This window comes from Hippoglossus stenolepis, chromosome 2, assembly GCF_022539355.2.
Source record: "Hippoglossus stenolepis isolate QCI-W04-F060 chromosome 2, HSTE1.2, whole genome shotgun sequence".
In the NCBI taxonomy this organism is placed as follows: domain Eukaryota; kingdom Metazoa; phylum Chordata; class Actinopteri; order Pleuronectiformes; family Pleuronectidae; genus Hippoglossus; species Hippoglossus stenolepis.
Genome location: NC_061484.1, coordinates 29,655,619 through 29,672,563, shown reverse-complemented (window position 1 = coordinate 29,672,563; position 16,945 = coordinate 29,655,619). Strand labels below are relative to the sequence as shown.

The 16,945-nt window shown below is 49.9% G+C and overlaps 2 long non-coding RNA genes across 2 annotated transcripts; both read left to right on the top strand.

Moving 5' to 3' along the window:
- The first annotated feature begins 11,980 nt into the window (after positions 1–11,980).
- Positions 11,981–12,859, top strand: LOC118099714. The gene is made up of 3 exons (XR_004694349.2): positions 11,981–12,165; positions 12,253–12,328; positions 12,480–12,859. It is a non-coding gene; the product is annotated as an uncharacterized LOC118099714 (long non-coding RNA).
- A 3,153-nt stretch (positions 12,860–16,012) lies between these two features.
- Positions 16,013–16,601, top strand: LOC118099722. The gene is made up of 3 exons (XR_004694354.1): positions 16,013–16,170; positions 16,258–16,333; positions 16,484–16,601. It is a non-coding gene; the product is annotated as an uncharacterized LOC118099722 (long non-coding RNA).
- The last annotated feature ends 344 nt before the right edge of the window (positions 16,602–16,945 follow it).

Below are 16,945 nucleotides of genomic sequence, written 5' to 3'. Positions count from 1 at the left end.
ACAGGACATCAGCCTGTGGAAACACGCGAGCAAAGCGGACAGGATGGAAGCTACACTGATGGGATCCGTCCCAGAATGTCCCCGCGGGTTAACTCTTTAGCTTCAGGGTGGCTAACAGCAAAACAGCAAACACAAACCACCGGAAGGGAACAAACTCAACTTACCTACTGAAATTAAAGGAATCCAAATGACATGTTCTAACCTAACTCCTCATCCAGAAACAGGAGAAAACATGGGTTCAACTAAAAATGATACCCACCCCTACCAAACCGGGCTGGTACATCAACAACAGATCTACGACACTTTACGCGAACAGTTCTGACCGCAGCAATGATCGATGTGTTCACACCAGACGCGGGTGAAGCTGAAGTGTCAAGGCAGCGCGACTCTCTGGAGCGCGCAGCAGCCTGGCTGTTCACACCGACGCGCATTTATCCGCGCCGTCAGCCCGTGATTCTGCTTTCTCCGGTTGTTCTCTCGTTCCGTTCAATGGTATATGATGATGGTCTCATAGCACTCCTCACATGCATCCTGCAGGGAGTGTAAAGATGGTCGAGTGTGTCTGCACCCACGCCAGAGGACAGCTGATGTTAACATATCTCGGCAGGACTTTCCTCATCTTGGTGTTGTTAAAATCACCGGCCACCATACACGCAGCCTCGGGCCGAGGTCTCTGTCCTGTTGATAACCGCATGCCTGGCCCAGGGCCTGATGTCGGCATGTGGCGGAATGTACACCGGGCTGTTATAACGACTGATGCAACTCCCCCGGGATGTACAAGGTCGCATCTGATCATGAGGTGCCCAGGTCCGGGAGAATGACGCCTGAAGAAATAATCTCCACATCTGAGCACCACACACATTGTTCACCATGCAGCAGACACTTCCCTTGCTCTTCCCCAGTTTGTTGTCCGTCCTGGCGGAATGGAGACCCTCGAACAATGCGGAGTCCGGGATCGAGGGGTCGAAATGTCTCCGTGAAAACCATCACGTTACAAAACTTAACATGTCCTTTTGTTGATAGAAACAAGGTTCATTACAGATGGAGAGAAAGAGAGGGGGTGGGGGTGGTGCGCGAAGACCCCGAACCTCCTACATTGAACGGAGCATAAACATCCAGCGGAGAGCAGATCACGGGCTGACCGGCGCGGAGAAGTGCGCGTCCGGTGTGAATAGCGCAGGCTGCTGCGCGCCAGAGAGTCGCGCTGCACGGCAGCTCGAGCGCCTTCCGTCTGGTGAACACAGCGATCATTGCCGCCGGTCAGAACTGTTCCTTGTATAGTGTCGTAAGATCTGTTGTTGATGTACCAGCCCGGGTTTGCAGGGGTGTGGGGTATCATTTTATTGAACCTATGTTTTCTCCCTGTTTCTGATGAGGAGCAGAAGCTGTTTAGAACATATCTTTTGGTTCCTTTTAATTTGTGCAGGTGTTGAGTTTGTCTTCAGGTGGTTTGTGTTTGCTGTTTTGCTGTTAGCCCACCCTGAAGCTAAAGAGTTAACCACGGGGACATTCCTGGGGACCGGATCCCCATCAGTGTCGCTTTTCTTCCATCATCGCTTTGCTCGCGTGTTCCCACAGGAGCTGATGTCCTGTGCGGATAAGATCAGCAGTGCAACCTTTATACTCTAGAGGGGCGGGTCTTCATGTCTGGATTTGTAAGGATCGGAGTGCAAAGCGCGGGTCAGCAGCACTGGAGAGCGACGTCGCCAGAAACAGAGGAAGAAGGGTCTAACAGATCTATATGATATAAATTAGATCAACTATGTATTCCAGATTTCCCTAGATTTCCTGCTGTTCTGGAGCTCTAATCTCCTGAGTTTTCCCCCTCACGTATTAAATGTCCCCCCTCTGCCCTCCACTACAAGCACACAGACAGAGACAGAGGAGGTGCTATGTAGACCATCATCATTTACCCTGAACTCTACATTGAACGGAGCATTCAACAACCAGCGGAGAAAGCAGGAATCACGGGCTGACCGGCGCGGAGAAATGCGTGATCGAATGAACAGCCAGGCTGCTGCGTGCCAGAGAGTTGCGCTGTACTTCCGCGTCTGGCGAGAACCCGCGCCCGCGGCGAGCGGAAAACAAAAGACCTGACGCCGAAACCATCGGTGCAGAGCGCGATCGCAGCAGACGAACACCGCAATTGAGTTACACGGGGGCGGGGCGGAACCGCGACGCGCATTGCTGCCGGTCAGACTGCCGGTCACAACTGTTCCTTGTAAAGTGTCGTAAGATCTGTTGCTGATGTACCAGCCCGGTTTGGTACCAACTCCCCTAATTCTATATTTCATGAATCCAAAGTCTACTTCCTGTGGGAGACACTCTTGTTTCAAATTCAATTCACAGTCTCCGTCTCTTTGTCTCTGCTCCCTTGTCAGTCTCTCAGCACGTTTCACCATGCATGACATGAAGTGTTGTGAACTCAGTCTGTTGATATCAATTCTTTCCGCCCTTTCCTGAAGCAGAAGGAGTGATACCAACACACGCGGCTGTTAGACTGGCTCCGTCTTCCTGTTTCTGACGCGTCGCTCTCCAGTGCTGCTGACACGCGCTTGTGCGCTCCGACCGTACATTACGGAGAGACGGAGAGACAGAGAGAGAGACGGAGAGACGGAGAGAGAGAGATGAGACAGAGAGAGACGGAGAGAGACGGAGAGAGATTTGAGAGAGAGACGGGAGAGACGGAGGAGAGAGAGACGGAGAGAGACGGAGAGAGACGGAGAGAGACGGAGAGACAGAGAGAGACGGAGAGACGGAGAGAGACGGAGAGAGAGAGCCGAGAGAGATGAGAGAGACGGGGAGAGACGGAGAGAGAGACGGAGAGACGAGAGAGAGACGGAGAGAGGACGGAGAGAGAGATTTGAGAGAGACGGAGAGAGAGCTCGAGAGAGAGACGGAGAGAGAGACGGAGAGAGACGAGAGAGAGAGATTTGAGAGAGACGGAGAGAGAGAGACGGAGAGAGACGGAGAGAGACGGAGAGAGAGACGGGGGAGAGACGGAGAGAGACGGAGAGAGAAAGACGAGAGAGAGACGGAGAGAGACGGAGAGAGAGACGGAGAGAGTCGGAGAGAGAGACGGAGAGAGACGGGAGAGAGACGGAGAGAGAGACGGGGAGAGACGGGAGAGAGACGGAGAGAGAGACTGAGAGAGACGAGGGAGAGGAGAGAGACGGAGCAGAGAGAGACGGGGAGAGACGGAGAGAGACGGAGAGAGAGACGGAGAGAGACGGAGAGAGAGACGGGGAGAGAGACGGAGAGAGAGACGGGGAGAGACGAGAGAGACAGAGAGACAGAGAGACAGACATTTTCACCTTAACTCCACTACAGCTTTGATAATGTTACATCTTATTGGTTATGAAAGTTGAACTAATAGTGTGTGATATTAGTGTGTTGTCCAGCTGCTGAAGGAACTACTACAAAGACTTCAGATGGGACTCATTCGTCTGGTTTGTTTCTTCTCTTTTCATTTATTCTGCAATGAACTGTCTCCATCTTAACTCATCTAATAAAGCCTATATCCACACAACAGGTTTGTGTCTGTGGTTTACAGCCGTCTTCCACAGTGGTGACGAAAAGACACTTCCCTGACTTCCTCTAATGCCTGGTATGTATCTGTACATATCTTATATTGCATATCAGATGTTTTTTTAAGTTATCTGTATTAATAATAAATAAAACATGAATTTCATTCTATTAGAGATGTTTGCAAAAGTCGATGTTTTTGGAGATGAGTCTTGACTCATGTTTCAGGGGACAGAGCCTGTACAGCTGGATACTGGATGATCAGCCTTCAGGATCACATGTGGGGCGTCCACCCAACCTTTGTGACAGGGCTTTCACAACGTTACCTTTAACTGGGAAGCAGTCCCATACAAAGAACTGATGCCCATCCGACATTTTGTCTCTTCATTCTTACATTTTGCTGCATTTCATTTCTTAATCATTCAGGGTACATTGTTCAGAATATTTACACTGTTATAAACCAAGGCTTGTTAAAGATATTTATATCTTAATATAAATTGATCACAAATATCATACATATTACATTTAAATTACATTGTTCTACTGAGATTATGTTGAATTTCATTTGTAAAACAATAACAAAGATAAGTTGATTTACATGACAATTGCTTCACAGGTGGGGCTAATTGCAACAGTTCTGCGCTACACTCAAGGCTTATGGGCTTTACGCGATGTCCTCACACCACAGATCCAAGACAGGCATCAGCCCTAAACACTTGAGCAAAGCATGATGGAAGTGACATTCGATGGGATCTCATTCCCAGAATGTCCCTTGGCACTTTTACCAGGGGGCTACAGCAAAACAAAGAAATAACAACTAAATTTGAAGGAACAAACTCAACTTACCTACTGGGAAATTAAAGGAACCAAATGACATGTTCTAAATCCTTAACTCCTCATCCAGAAACAGGAGAAAACATGGGTTCAATGAAACAGCACTCACCTTACCAAACTGGCATGGTATCAACAGATCTTACTACACTACATACAAACAGTTCTGACTGCAGCAATGATCGCTGTGTTCACTCCAGACGCGGAAGCGCCGGCGCCGCGAGCGCGACTCTCGGCGCGCAGCAGCCTGGCTGTTCACACTGACGCGTATTTATCCACAAATGTCAGCCCGTGATTCTGCTTTCTCGGGCTGGTTGTTCTCTGCTCCGTTTCAATGGTATATGATGATGGTCTTCATAGCACCTCATACGCATCCTGGTAGGGAGTGTAAAGATGGTCGAAAGGTGTCCCGCACCACGCCGTGGGACAGCTGATGTGCTGCATTAGCATTCTGGCAGACTTTCCCCATCTTGGCGCGTTAAACCACCGCCACCACACACGCAGCCTCGGGCCGTGAGGCTCTATCCAAGGATAATCATGTCATCCAGGGCCTGATGTCGCATGTGGCGGAATGTACACCGCTGTTATAACGACTGATGTAAACTTCCCTGGAGTGTAATAAGGTCGGCATCTGACTCCAGGTGCCCAGGTCCGAGAACAGCCCGAAGAAATAATCTCCACATCTGAGCAACACACACATTGTTCACCTTGCAGACACCCTCCCTTGCTCTTCCCCGAGTTTGTTGTCCGGTCTCATGTGAATGAGACCCTCTCAACAATGAAGGAGTCCGGGGATCGGTGGGCCTAATAAGTCCTGAAAACCATCACGTTACAAAACTTAATGTCCCTTTGTTGATAGAAACAAAGCTGTCTAATACATACGGAGAGCAAGGAGAGGTGGGGCAGCTATGAAGACCCCGAACCCTACATTGAACGGAGCACAAATATCCAGCGGAGAAAAGCAGAATCACGGGCTGACTGGCGTATGTGAGAAGTGCGCATCCGTGTGAATACCAGGCTGCTGCGCGCCAGAGAGAGTCGCGCGGCGCGCCGGGCGCCCGGCCTGGTGTGAAATACAGCGATCATTTTTGCCGGTCAGAACTGTTCCTTGTAAAGTGTCGTAAGATCTGTTGTTGATGTACCAGCCCGGCTTGGTAGGGGTGGGTATCATTTTAGTTGAACCCATGTTTTCCTGTTTCTGGATGAGGAGTTAGGTTAGAAATATGCCTGGTTCCTTTAATTTCAGTAGTGTTGAGTTTGTTCCTCTAGGTGGTTTCTGTCAAGGCTTTGCTGTTAGCCCACCTTATGCTAAAGAGTTAACCACGGGGACATTCTGGGACCGATCCCATCAGTGTCGGTTTCCATCATCGCTTGTTTATGTTCCCACAGGAGCTGATGTCCCAGCGGATAAGACTGCAGAAAACTTTATACTCTTAGAGGGGGCGTGGTCTTCTATGTTCGGGATTTCCAGCGATCGATGCAAAGCGCGGGTCAGCAGCACTGGAGAGCCACGCACAGCAGAGTGCAAGAAGGGTCTAAATAGATCTATATGATAAATGATCAACTATGTATCCCTGTACTTTGGGGATTTCCTGCTGTTCTCCTGGAGTTTAATTTCCAGTTTTCCTCTCTCTCACGTGATTAAATGTCCTCTGCCCCCTCCACTACAAGCAATACAGACAGAGACAGAGAGGGTGCAAGTGTAGACCATCATCATTTACCCCGAACTCTACATTGAACGGAGTATCTAACAACCAGCGGAGAAAGCAGAATCACGGGCCGACCGGGCAAGGAGAAATGCGTGATCGATGTGAACAGCCAGGCTGCTGCGTGCTGTGAGAGTTGCGCTACCTGCGTCTGGCGAGAACCTTATCATATGAGCGGAACAAAAAGACCTGACGCCGAAACCATCGGTGCAGAGCGCGATCGCAGGCACGGAACACCGCAATTGAGTTACATGGGGCGGGCGTGAACCCGGCGGGACGCGCATTGCCGTTATCAGACTGCCGGTCACAAACTGTTCCTGTAAAGGTCGTGAAGATCTGCTTGTTGATGTACTAGCCCGGTTTGGTACCAACTCCTAATTCTATATGTGATGAATCCAAAGTCTACCCTGTGGGGACACCTTGTTTCAAATTCAATCATTATAGTTCTGTCTCTTTTGTCTCTGCTCCTTGTCAGGGTCTCTCAGCACGTTTCACCATGTAATGACATGAAGTGTTGTGAACTCAGTCTGTTGATATCAACTCTTTCCGCTCCTTTCCTGAAGCAGGAAGGAGCAGACACCTGTAACACACGCGGCTGAAAGACCGGCCTCCGTCTTCCTGTTTCTGACGCCAGTCGCTCTCCAGTGCTGGCCGATATGCGCGGGCTTGTGCGCCCGGACTGCAAGCACATGGAGAGGATGAGAGAGAGGATGAGAGAGACGATGAGGACGGAGAGAGAGAGAGACGGAGAGACAGAGAGAGAGACGGAGAGAGAGACGGAGAGACAGAGAGGAGATTTTAGAGAGAGAGACGGAGAGAGAGATGGAGAGAGATTTGAGAGAGAGACGGAGAGAGAGAGGAGAGCCTGAGAGAGACGGAGAGAGACGGAGAGGAGTCGGAGAGAGACGGAGAGGAGAGAGACGGAGAGAGTCGGAGAGGAGAGAGACGGAGAGAGACGGAGAGAGAGAGACGGGGAGAGAGACGGAGAGAGAGACGGAGAGAGAGGACGAGAGACGGAGAGACGGAGAGAGAGGGAGACGAGAGAGTCGGAGAGAGAGTCTGAGAGAGGACGGAGAGAGAGACGGGGAGAGAGAGACGGAGAGGAGAGATGAGAGAGGGAGACGAGACGGAGAGAGAGACGGAGAGAGACGGAGAGACGGAGAGAGAGACGGAGAGAGATTAGAGAGATTTTAGGAGACAGATATCGCACTTAACTCCTACTACAGCTTTGATAATGTTGCATCTTATTGGTTATGAAAGTTGAACTAATAGTGTGTGATATTAGTGTTGTCTGACACGCTGAAGGAACCACTTCGCATAAAGACTTGATGGACTCCATTCAGTCTTGGCCTGTTTCTCTTCTCATTTATTCCAGCAATGAACTGGTTCCATCTTCTTAATCCTCATCTGTCAAAGTCATATCCACACAACAGGGTTTCAGGCTCGGTTTGCAGCTGTCTTCCACAGTGGTGGACGAAAAGATACTTCGACCTCCTCTAATGTGCCTTGGTATGTATTCAGAATATATCTTATATTGCATATCACGTTTTTTTAAGTTATCTGTATTAATAATAATAAAACATGAATTTCATTCCCATTGTAGATGTTTGCAAAAGTCAAGATGCTTTTTGAGATGAGTCTTGACTCATGTTTGTGTAGTCAGAGCCTGTGAGCAGCTGGATACTGGATGATCAGCCAGGATCACATGTGGGGCGTCTCCACCTAACCTTTGTGACAGGGCTTTCTGTTGTCTGGGCATCTTTAACTGGGAAGGCCTGTACAAGGAAAGACTGATGCGCTAATCTGACATTTTGTCTTTCATTTCACATTTTTGCTGTATCATTTCCTTAATCATTCAGCATACGTTGTTCAGAATATCACACTCAAACAGGGAACTAAGGTTTTGTTAAAGAGGAGTTTAATTTACAGGAATTGACTGTCATCATGCTGCTATTACATTAAATTACATTGTACTGTATTTGAGATTATGTTGAATTTCATTTAAAATAATAATAAACATAATGATTTATACACAATTGTTTACAGGGTGGAAGTTACACTGCAATAGCCCGCGCCACACTCGCGCCATGGGTTTCTGACGCGATGTCCTCGCTGCCGGTTGCATCCGCAGCAGGACATCAGCTCCTGTGGGAACACGCGAGCAAAGCGAAGGATGCAGTTTACACTGATGGGAATCCGTCCCAGAAATGTCCTCTCGTGAAGGACTCTTAGCTTCAGGGTGGGGCTAACAGCAAAACAGCAAACACAAACCACCTGAAGGAACAAACTCAACTTACCTACTGAAATTAAAGGAACCAAATGACATGTTCTAACCTAACTCCTCATCCAGAAACAGAGAAAACATGGCTCTAACTAAATGATACCCACCCTACCAAACTGGCTGTACATCAAACAGATCTTACGACACCAAGAAACAGTTCTGACCGGCAGCAATGATCGCTGTGTTCACACCAGACGCGCGCCGAAGCGCTCACAAGCAGCGACTCTCTGGCGCGCGCAGCAGCCTGGTTGTTCTACACTGGACGCATTTATCCGAAGGTCAGCTTGGTCAGCTCGTGATTCTGCTTTCTCCGCTTGGCTGTCTCTGCCCGGCTCAATGGTATACATGATGATGGTCTCTATAGCACCTCATACGCATCCCGGTAGGGAGCAAGACACGAGTGTGTCTGCACCACGCAGAGACAGCTGATGTGTTGATGATATCTCGCAGGACTTTCCTCATCTTGGCGCAAAGAAATCACCGCCACTATACACGCAGCCTCGGGCCGTGAGGTCTCTGTCCTGTTGATAACCGCATGCGCCTGGCCCAGGGCCTGATGTCGGCATGGTGGCGGAATGTACACCGCTGTTATAACGACCGGCGAAACTCCTCGGGATGGCCAAGGTCGGCATCTGATCATGAGGTACCCAGGTCCGAGAACAGCCTGAAGAAATAATTCCACATCTGAGCACCACACATTGTTCACTATGCAGCAGACACCCCTCCCTTGCTCTCTTCCCCGAGTTTGTTGTCCGGTCCTGGCGGTGTGTGTGAATGGAGACTCCCTCGGGAACAATGGCGGAGTCCGGGATCGAGGTCGAGCCGTCTCCGTGAAAACGAACACACAAGCAAAACTTAATGTCCCTTTTGTTGATAGAAACAAAGTTGTCCATTACAGATGGAGAGAAAGAGAGGGGGTGGGGGTGGTGCTATGAAGACCCCGAACTCCCTACATTGAACGGAGCATACAACATCCAGCGGAGAAAGCAGATCACGGCTGACCGCCGCGAGAAGCGCACATTCGGGGGAACAGCGCGATTGCTGCGCCACGCAGAGAGTCGCATTATGCTGCGCGTCGGGCGCTCGCCACCTGGTGAATACAGCGATTGCTGCTGCCGGTCAGAACCACCTGTAAAGTGTCGTAAGATTCGTTGCTGATGTACCAGCCCTATTTGGTAGGGTGGGTATCATTTTAGTTGAACCCATGTTTTCTCCTGTTTCTGGATGAGGAGTTAGGGTTAGAACATATCTTGGTTCCTTTAATTTCAGTAGGTAAGTTGAGTTTGTCTCTTTCAGGTGGTGGTTTGTGTTTGCTGTCTTAAGGTTAGCCACCCTGAAGCTAAAGAGTTAACCACGTAGGCCTGGGACCGATCCTATCAGTGTCGCCTCCATCATCGCTTGAGTCAAGGTGTTCCCACAGGAGCTGATGTCCTGTGTGATAAGACTAAGAGTGCAACCCTTTATACTCTTAGAGGGGGCAGGGTCTTCATGTTCGGGATTTGTATGATCGGAGCGCAAAGCGGGTCAGCAGCACTGGGAGAGCCACGCGTCAGAAACAGAGGAAGAAGGGTCTAATAGATCTATATGATATAAATGATCAACTATGTATCTGGGGATTTAGATTTCCCTGCTGTTCTCCTGAGTTTCAATTTCCCCGAAGTTTTCCCTCACGTGATTAAATGTCCCCCTCTGCCCTCCAGTAATTACAAGCACATGACAGAGACAGAGAGGGGGTGCTATGTAGACCATCATCATTTACCTCGAACCTCACATTGAACGGAGCATTCAACAAACTAAAGCGGAGAAAGCAGAATCACGGGCTGACCGGGCGCGAGAAATGCGTGATCGATGTGAACAGCCAGGCTGCTGCGCGCCAGAGAGTTGCGCTCGTACTCTCGTCTGGCGAGAACCCGACAGTCAGCGGGGCGAGCGGAACAAAAAGACCTGGACGCCGAAACCATCGGTGCAGAGCGCGATCGCAGCAGACGGAACACCGCAATTGAGTTACGGGGGCGGGCGTGAACCCGGCGGGACGCATTGCTGCCGGTCAGACTGCCGGTCACAACTGTTCCTTGTAAAGCGTCAAGATCTGTTGTTGATGTACCAGGCCCGGTTTGCACCAACTCCTAATTTATATGTCAGTGAATCCAAAGTCTACCCTGTGGGGACAATTTTGTTTCTAAATTCAATCATAGTTCCGTCTCTTTTGTCTCTGCTCTTCTTGTCAGTCTCAGCATTGCTCACTCATGTACGATATGAAGTGTTGTGAACTCAGTCTGTTGATATCAATCCTTCCGGGCTCCTTTTCTCTGAAGCAGAAGGAGCAGACACCAACACACGCGGCGTGTTAGACTGGCTCCGTCTTCCTGTTTCTCTGGATGCGTCGCTCTCCAGTGCTGCTGACACGCGTACATTACGGAGAGACGGAGAGAGAGAGAGAGAGACGGAGAGAGAGACGGGGAGAGACAGAGAGAGAGACGGAGAGAGACGGAGAGAGAGACGGAGAGAGACGGAGAGAGAGACGGGGAGAGACGGAGAGAGACGGAGAGAGAGACGGGGAGAGAGAGAGAGAGAGAGACGAGAGAGAGACGGGAGAGACGGAGAGAGACGGAGAGAGACGGAGAGAGACGGGGAGAGACGGAGAGAGACGGAGAGAGAGACGGAAAGAGAGACGGAGAGACGGAGAGAGAGACGGAGAGAGACGGAGAGAGAGCCGGAGAGAGAGACGAGAGAGACGGAGAGAGACGGAGAGACAGAGAGAGAGACGGAGAGAGAGACGGAGAGAGACGGAGAGAGAGACGGAGAGAGAGACGGAGAGAGACGGAGAGAGACGGAGAGAGACGGAGAGAGAGACGGAGAGAGACGGAGAGAGAGACGGAGAGAGACGGAGAGAGAGACGGAGAGAGAGAGAGAGAGACGGGGAGAGACGGAGAGAGACGAGGAGAGAGACGGAGAGAGAGACGGAGAGAGACGGAGAGAGAGACGGAGAGAGACGGAGAGAGAGTCGGAGAGAGACGGAGAGAGACGGAGAGAGACGGAGAGAAGAGAGAGAGACGGAGAGAGAGACGGAGAGAGACGGAGAGAGTCGGAGAGAGAGACGGAGAGAGACGGAGAGAGACGGAGAGAGAGACGGGGAGAGACGGAGAGAGACGGAGAGAGAGACGGGGAGAGAGACGGAGAGAGACGGAGAGAGAGACGGGGAGAGACGGAGAGAGAGACGGAGAGAGAGACGGAGAGAGACGGAGAGAGAGACGGAGAGAGACGGAGAGAGACGGAGAGAGAGACGGAGAGAGAGACGGAGAGAGACGGAGAGAGAGACGGAGAGAGACGGAGAGAGAGACGGAGAGAGAGACGGAGAGAGACGGAGAGAGAGACGGGAGAGAGAGAGAGAGAGACGGAGAGAGACGGAGAGAGAGTCGAGAGAGAGACGGAGAGAGAGACGGAGAGAGACGGAGAGAGACGGAGAGAGAGACGGAGAGAGACGGAGAGAGAGACGGAGAGAGACGGAGAGAGAGACGGAGAGAGACGGAGAGAGAGACGGAGAGAGAGACGGGGAGAGACGGAGAGAGACGGAGAGAGAGACGGAGAGAGAGGAGAGAGACGGAGAGAGAGACGGAGAGAGACGGAGAGAGACGGAGAGAGAGACGGGGAGAGACGGAGAGAGACGGAGAGACAGACATTTCCACCTTAACTCCACTACAGCTTTGATAATGTTACATCTTATTGGTTATGAAAGTTGAACTAATAGTGTGTGATATTAGTGTGTTGTCCAGCTGCTGAAGGAACCACTTTACAAAGACTTCAGATGGACTCATTCGTCTGGTTTGTTTCTCTTCTCTTTTCATTTATTCTGCAATGAACTGTCTCCATCTTAATCCTCATCTAATAAAGCTCATATCCACACAACAGGTTTGTGTCTGTGGTTTACAGCTGTCTTCCACAGTGGTGGACGAAAAGACACTTCTGACTCCTCCTCTAATGCTCGGTATGTATTCAGAACATATCTTATATTGCATATCAGATGTTTTTTTTAAGTTATCTGTAGTAATAATGAATAAAACATGAATTTCATTCCCATTAGAGATGTTTGCAAAAGTCAAGATGCTTTTTGAGATGAGTCTTGACTCATGTTTCAGGTGGAACAGAGCCTGTGACAGCTGGATACTGGATGATCAGCCTTCAGGATCACATGTGGGGGCGTCCACCCAACCTTTGTGACAGGGCTTTCTGTTGTTCACATCTTTAACTGGGAAGCTGCCTGTACAAGGAAAGACTGATGCGGCCCATCTGACATTTTGTCTTTCATTTCACATTTTTGCTGCATTTCATTTCCCTTAATCATTCAGTATACGTTGTTCAGAATATCACATCAAAACAGGGAACCAAGGTTTTGTTAAAGAGGAGTTTAATTTACAGGAATTGACTGTCATCATGCTGCTATTACATTAAATTACATTGTTCTGTATTTGAGATTATGTTGAATTTCATTTAAAACAATAATAAACAGACAAGTTGATTTACATGACAATTGTTTACAGGGTGGAAGTTACACTGTAACAGTTCGCGTCACACTCGCGCTATGGGTTTTACGCGATGTCCTCGCTGCCGGTTGCATCCGCACAGGACATCAGCTCCTGTGGGAACACGCGAGCAAGCGATGATGGAGCGACACTGATGGGATCCGTCCCAGAATGTCCCCGTGGTTAACTCTTTAGCTTCAGGGGGCTAACAGCAAAACAGCAAACACAAACCACCTGAAGGGAACAAACTCAACTTACCTACTGAAATTAAAGGAACCAAATGACATGTTCTAACCTAACTCCTCATCCAGAAACAGGAGAAAACATGGGTTCAACTAAAATGATACCCACCCCTACCAAACCGGGCTGGTACATCAACAACAGATCTTACGACACTTTACAAGGAACAGTTCTGACCGGCAGCAATGATCGCTGTGTTCACACCAGACGCGGAAGCGCTCGAAGCGCCGCGCAGCGCGACTCTCTGGCGCGCAGCAGCCTGGCTGTTCACACCGGACGCGCATTTATCCGCGCCGGTCAGCCCGTGATTCTGCTTTCTCTGCTCCGTTCAATGGTATATGATGATGGTCTTCATAGCACCCCTCATACGCATCCCGGTAGGGAGTGTAAAGATGGTCGAGTGTGTTCGCACCACGCGTAGGACAGCTGATGTGTTGATGATATCTCGGCAGGACTTTCCTCATCTTGGCGTTGTTAAAATCACCGGCCACCATACACGCAGCCTCGGGCCGTGAGGTCTCTGTCCTGTTGATAACCGCATGCGGCTCGTCCAGGGCCTGATGTCGGCATGTGGCGGAATGTACACCGCTGTTATAACGACCGATGTAAACTCCCTCGGGATGTAATAAGGTCGGCATCTGATCATGAGGTGCTCCAGGTCCGGAGAACAGCCCGAAGAAATAATCTCCACATCTGAGCACCACACATTGTTCACCATGCAGCAGACACCCCCTCCCTTGCTCTTCCCCGAGTTTGTTGTCCGGTCCTGGCGGTGAATGGAGACCCCCTCGGGAACAATGGCGGAGTCCGGGATCGAGGGGTCGAGCCAAGTCTCCGTGAAAACCATCACGTTACAAAACTTAATGTCCCTTTTTGTTGATAGAAACAAAGTTGTCCATTACAGATGGAGAGAAAGAGAGGGGGGGTGGGGGGTGGTGCTATGAAGACCCCGAACCCCTACATTGAACGGAGCATACAACATCCAGCGGAGAAAGCAGAATCACGGGCTGACCGGCGCGGAGAAGTGCGCGTCCGGTGTGAACAGCCAGGCTGCTGCGCGCCAGAGAGTCGCGCTGCGCGGCGCGTCGGGCGCTTCCGCGTCTGGTGTGAACACAGCGATCATTTCTGCCGGTCAGAACTGTTCCTTGTAAAGTGTCGTAAGATCTGTTGTTGATGTACCAGCCCGGTTTGGTAGGGGTGGGTATCATTTTAGTTGAACCCATGTTTTCTCCTGTTTCTGGATGAGGAGTTAGGTTAGAACATGTCTTTTGGTTCCTTTAATTTCAGTAGGTAAGTTGAGTTTGTTCCCTTCAGGTGGTTTGTGTTTGCTGTTTTGCTGTTAGCCCACCCTGAAGCTAAAGAGTTAACCACGGGGACATTCTGGGACCGATCCCATCAGTGTCGCTTCCATCATCGCTTTGCTCGCGTGTTCCCACAGGAGCTGATGTCCTGTGCGGATAAGACTGCAGAGTGCAACCCTTTATACTCGTAGAGGGGGCGTGGTCTTCTCATGTTCGGGATTTGTATGATCGGAGTGCAAAGCGCGGGTCAGCAGCACTGGAGAGCGACGCGTCAGAAACAGAGGAAGAAGGAGCGGGTCTAACAGATCTATATGATATAAATGATCAACTATGTATCCCGTACTTTAGATTTCCCTGCTGTTCTCCTGGAGTTTCAATTTCCCCGAGTTTTCCCCCTCACGTGATTAAATGTCCCCCTCTGCCCCTCCACTACAAGCACACAGACAGAGACAGAGAGGGGGGGGGGGTGCTATGTAGACCATCATCATTTACCCCCGAACCTCTACATTGAACGGAGCATTCAACAACCAGCGGAGAAAGCAGAATCACGGGCTGACCGGCGCGGAGAAATGCGTGATCGATGTGAACAGCCAGGCTGCTGCGCGCCAGAGAGTTGCGCTGCACTTCCGCGTCTGGCGAGAACCCGGCGCTCGCGGCGAGCGGAACAAAAAGACCTGACGCCGAAACCATCGGTGCAGAGCGCGATCGCAGCAGACGTGAACACCGCAATTGAGTTACATGGGGGCGGGCGTGAACCCGGCGGGACGCGCATTGCTGCCGGTCAGACTGCCGGTCACAACTGTTCCTTGTAAAGTGTCGTAAGATCTGTTGTTGATGTACCAGCCCGGTTTGGTACCAACTCCCTAATTCTATATGTGATGAATCCAAAGTCTACCTCCTGTGGGGACACCTTTGTTTCAAATTCAATCATTATAGTCTCCGTCTCTTTTGTCTCTGCTCCCCTTGTCAGTCTCTCAGCACGTTTCACCATGTACGACATGAAGTGTTGTGAACTCAGTCTGTTGATATCAATCCTCTTTCCGCTCCTTTCCTCTGAAGCAGAAGGAGCAGACACCAACACACGCGGCTGTTAGACCGGCTCCGTCTTCCTGTTTCTGACGCGTCGCTCTCCAGTGCTGCTGACACGCGCTTGTGCGCTCCGACCGTACATTACGGAGAGACGGAGAGACAGAGAGAGAGACGGAGAGACGGAGAGAGAGACGGAGAGACAGAGAGAGACGGAGAGAGAGACGGAGAGAGACGGAGAGAGAGACGGAGAGAGAGACGGAGAGAGACGGAGAGAGAGGAGAGAGAGAAGCAGAGAGAGACGGAGAGAGTCGGAGAGAGAGACGGAGAGAGAGACGGAGAGAGTCGGAGAGAGAGAGACGGAGAGAGACGGAGAGAGAGACGGGGAGAGAGAGAGAGACGGAGAGAGAGACGGAGAGAGACGGAGAGAGAGACGGAGAGAGACGGAGAGAGAGACGGAGAGAGACGGAGAGAGAGACGGGGAGAGAGACGGAGAGAGAGACGGAGAGAGAGACGGGGAGAGACGGAGAGAGACGAGAGAGACGGAGAGACGGAGAGAGAGACGGAGAGAGACGGGGAGAGACGGAGAGACAGACATTTCCACCTTAACTCCACTACAGCTTTGATAATGTTACATCTTATTGGTTATGAAAGTTGAACTAATAGTGTGTGATATTAGTGTGTTGTCCAGCTGCTGAAGGAACCACTTTACAAAGACTTCAGATGGACTCATTCGTCTGGTTTGTTTCTCTTCTCTTTTCATTTATTCTGCAATGAACTGTCTCCATCTTAATCCTCATCTAATAAAGCTCATATCCACACAACAGGTTTGTGTCTGTGGTTTACAGCTGTCTTCCACAGTGGTGGACGAAAAGACACTTCTGACTCCTCCTCTAATGCTCGGTATGTATTCAGAACATATCTTATATTGCATATCAGATGTTTTTTTAAGTTATCTGTATTAATAATAAATAAAACATGAATTTCATTCCCATTAGAGATGTTTGCAAAAGTCAAGATGCTTTTTGAGATGAGTCTTGACTCATGTTTCAGGTGGAACAGAGCCTGTGACAGCTGGATACTGGATGATCAGCCTTCAGGATCACATGTGGGGGCGTCCACCCAACCTTTGTGACAGGGCTTTCTGTTGTTCACATCTTTAACTGGGAAGTTGCCTGTACAAGGAAAGACTGATGCGGCCCATCTGACATTTTGTCTTTCATTTCACATTTTTGCTGCATTTCATTTCCCTTAATCATTCAGTATACGTTGTTCAGAATATCACATCAAAACAGGGAACCAAGGTTTTGTTAAAGAGGAGTTTAATTTACAGGAATTGACTGTCATCATGCTGCTATTACATTAAATTACATTGTTCTGTATTTGAGATTATGTTGAATTTCATTTAAAACAATAATAAACAGACAAGTTGATTTACATGACAATTGTTTACAGGGTGGAAGTTACACTGTAACAGTTGGCTACACTCGCGCTATGGGTTTTACGCGATGTCCT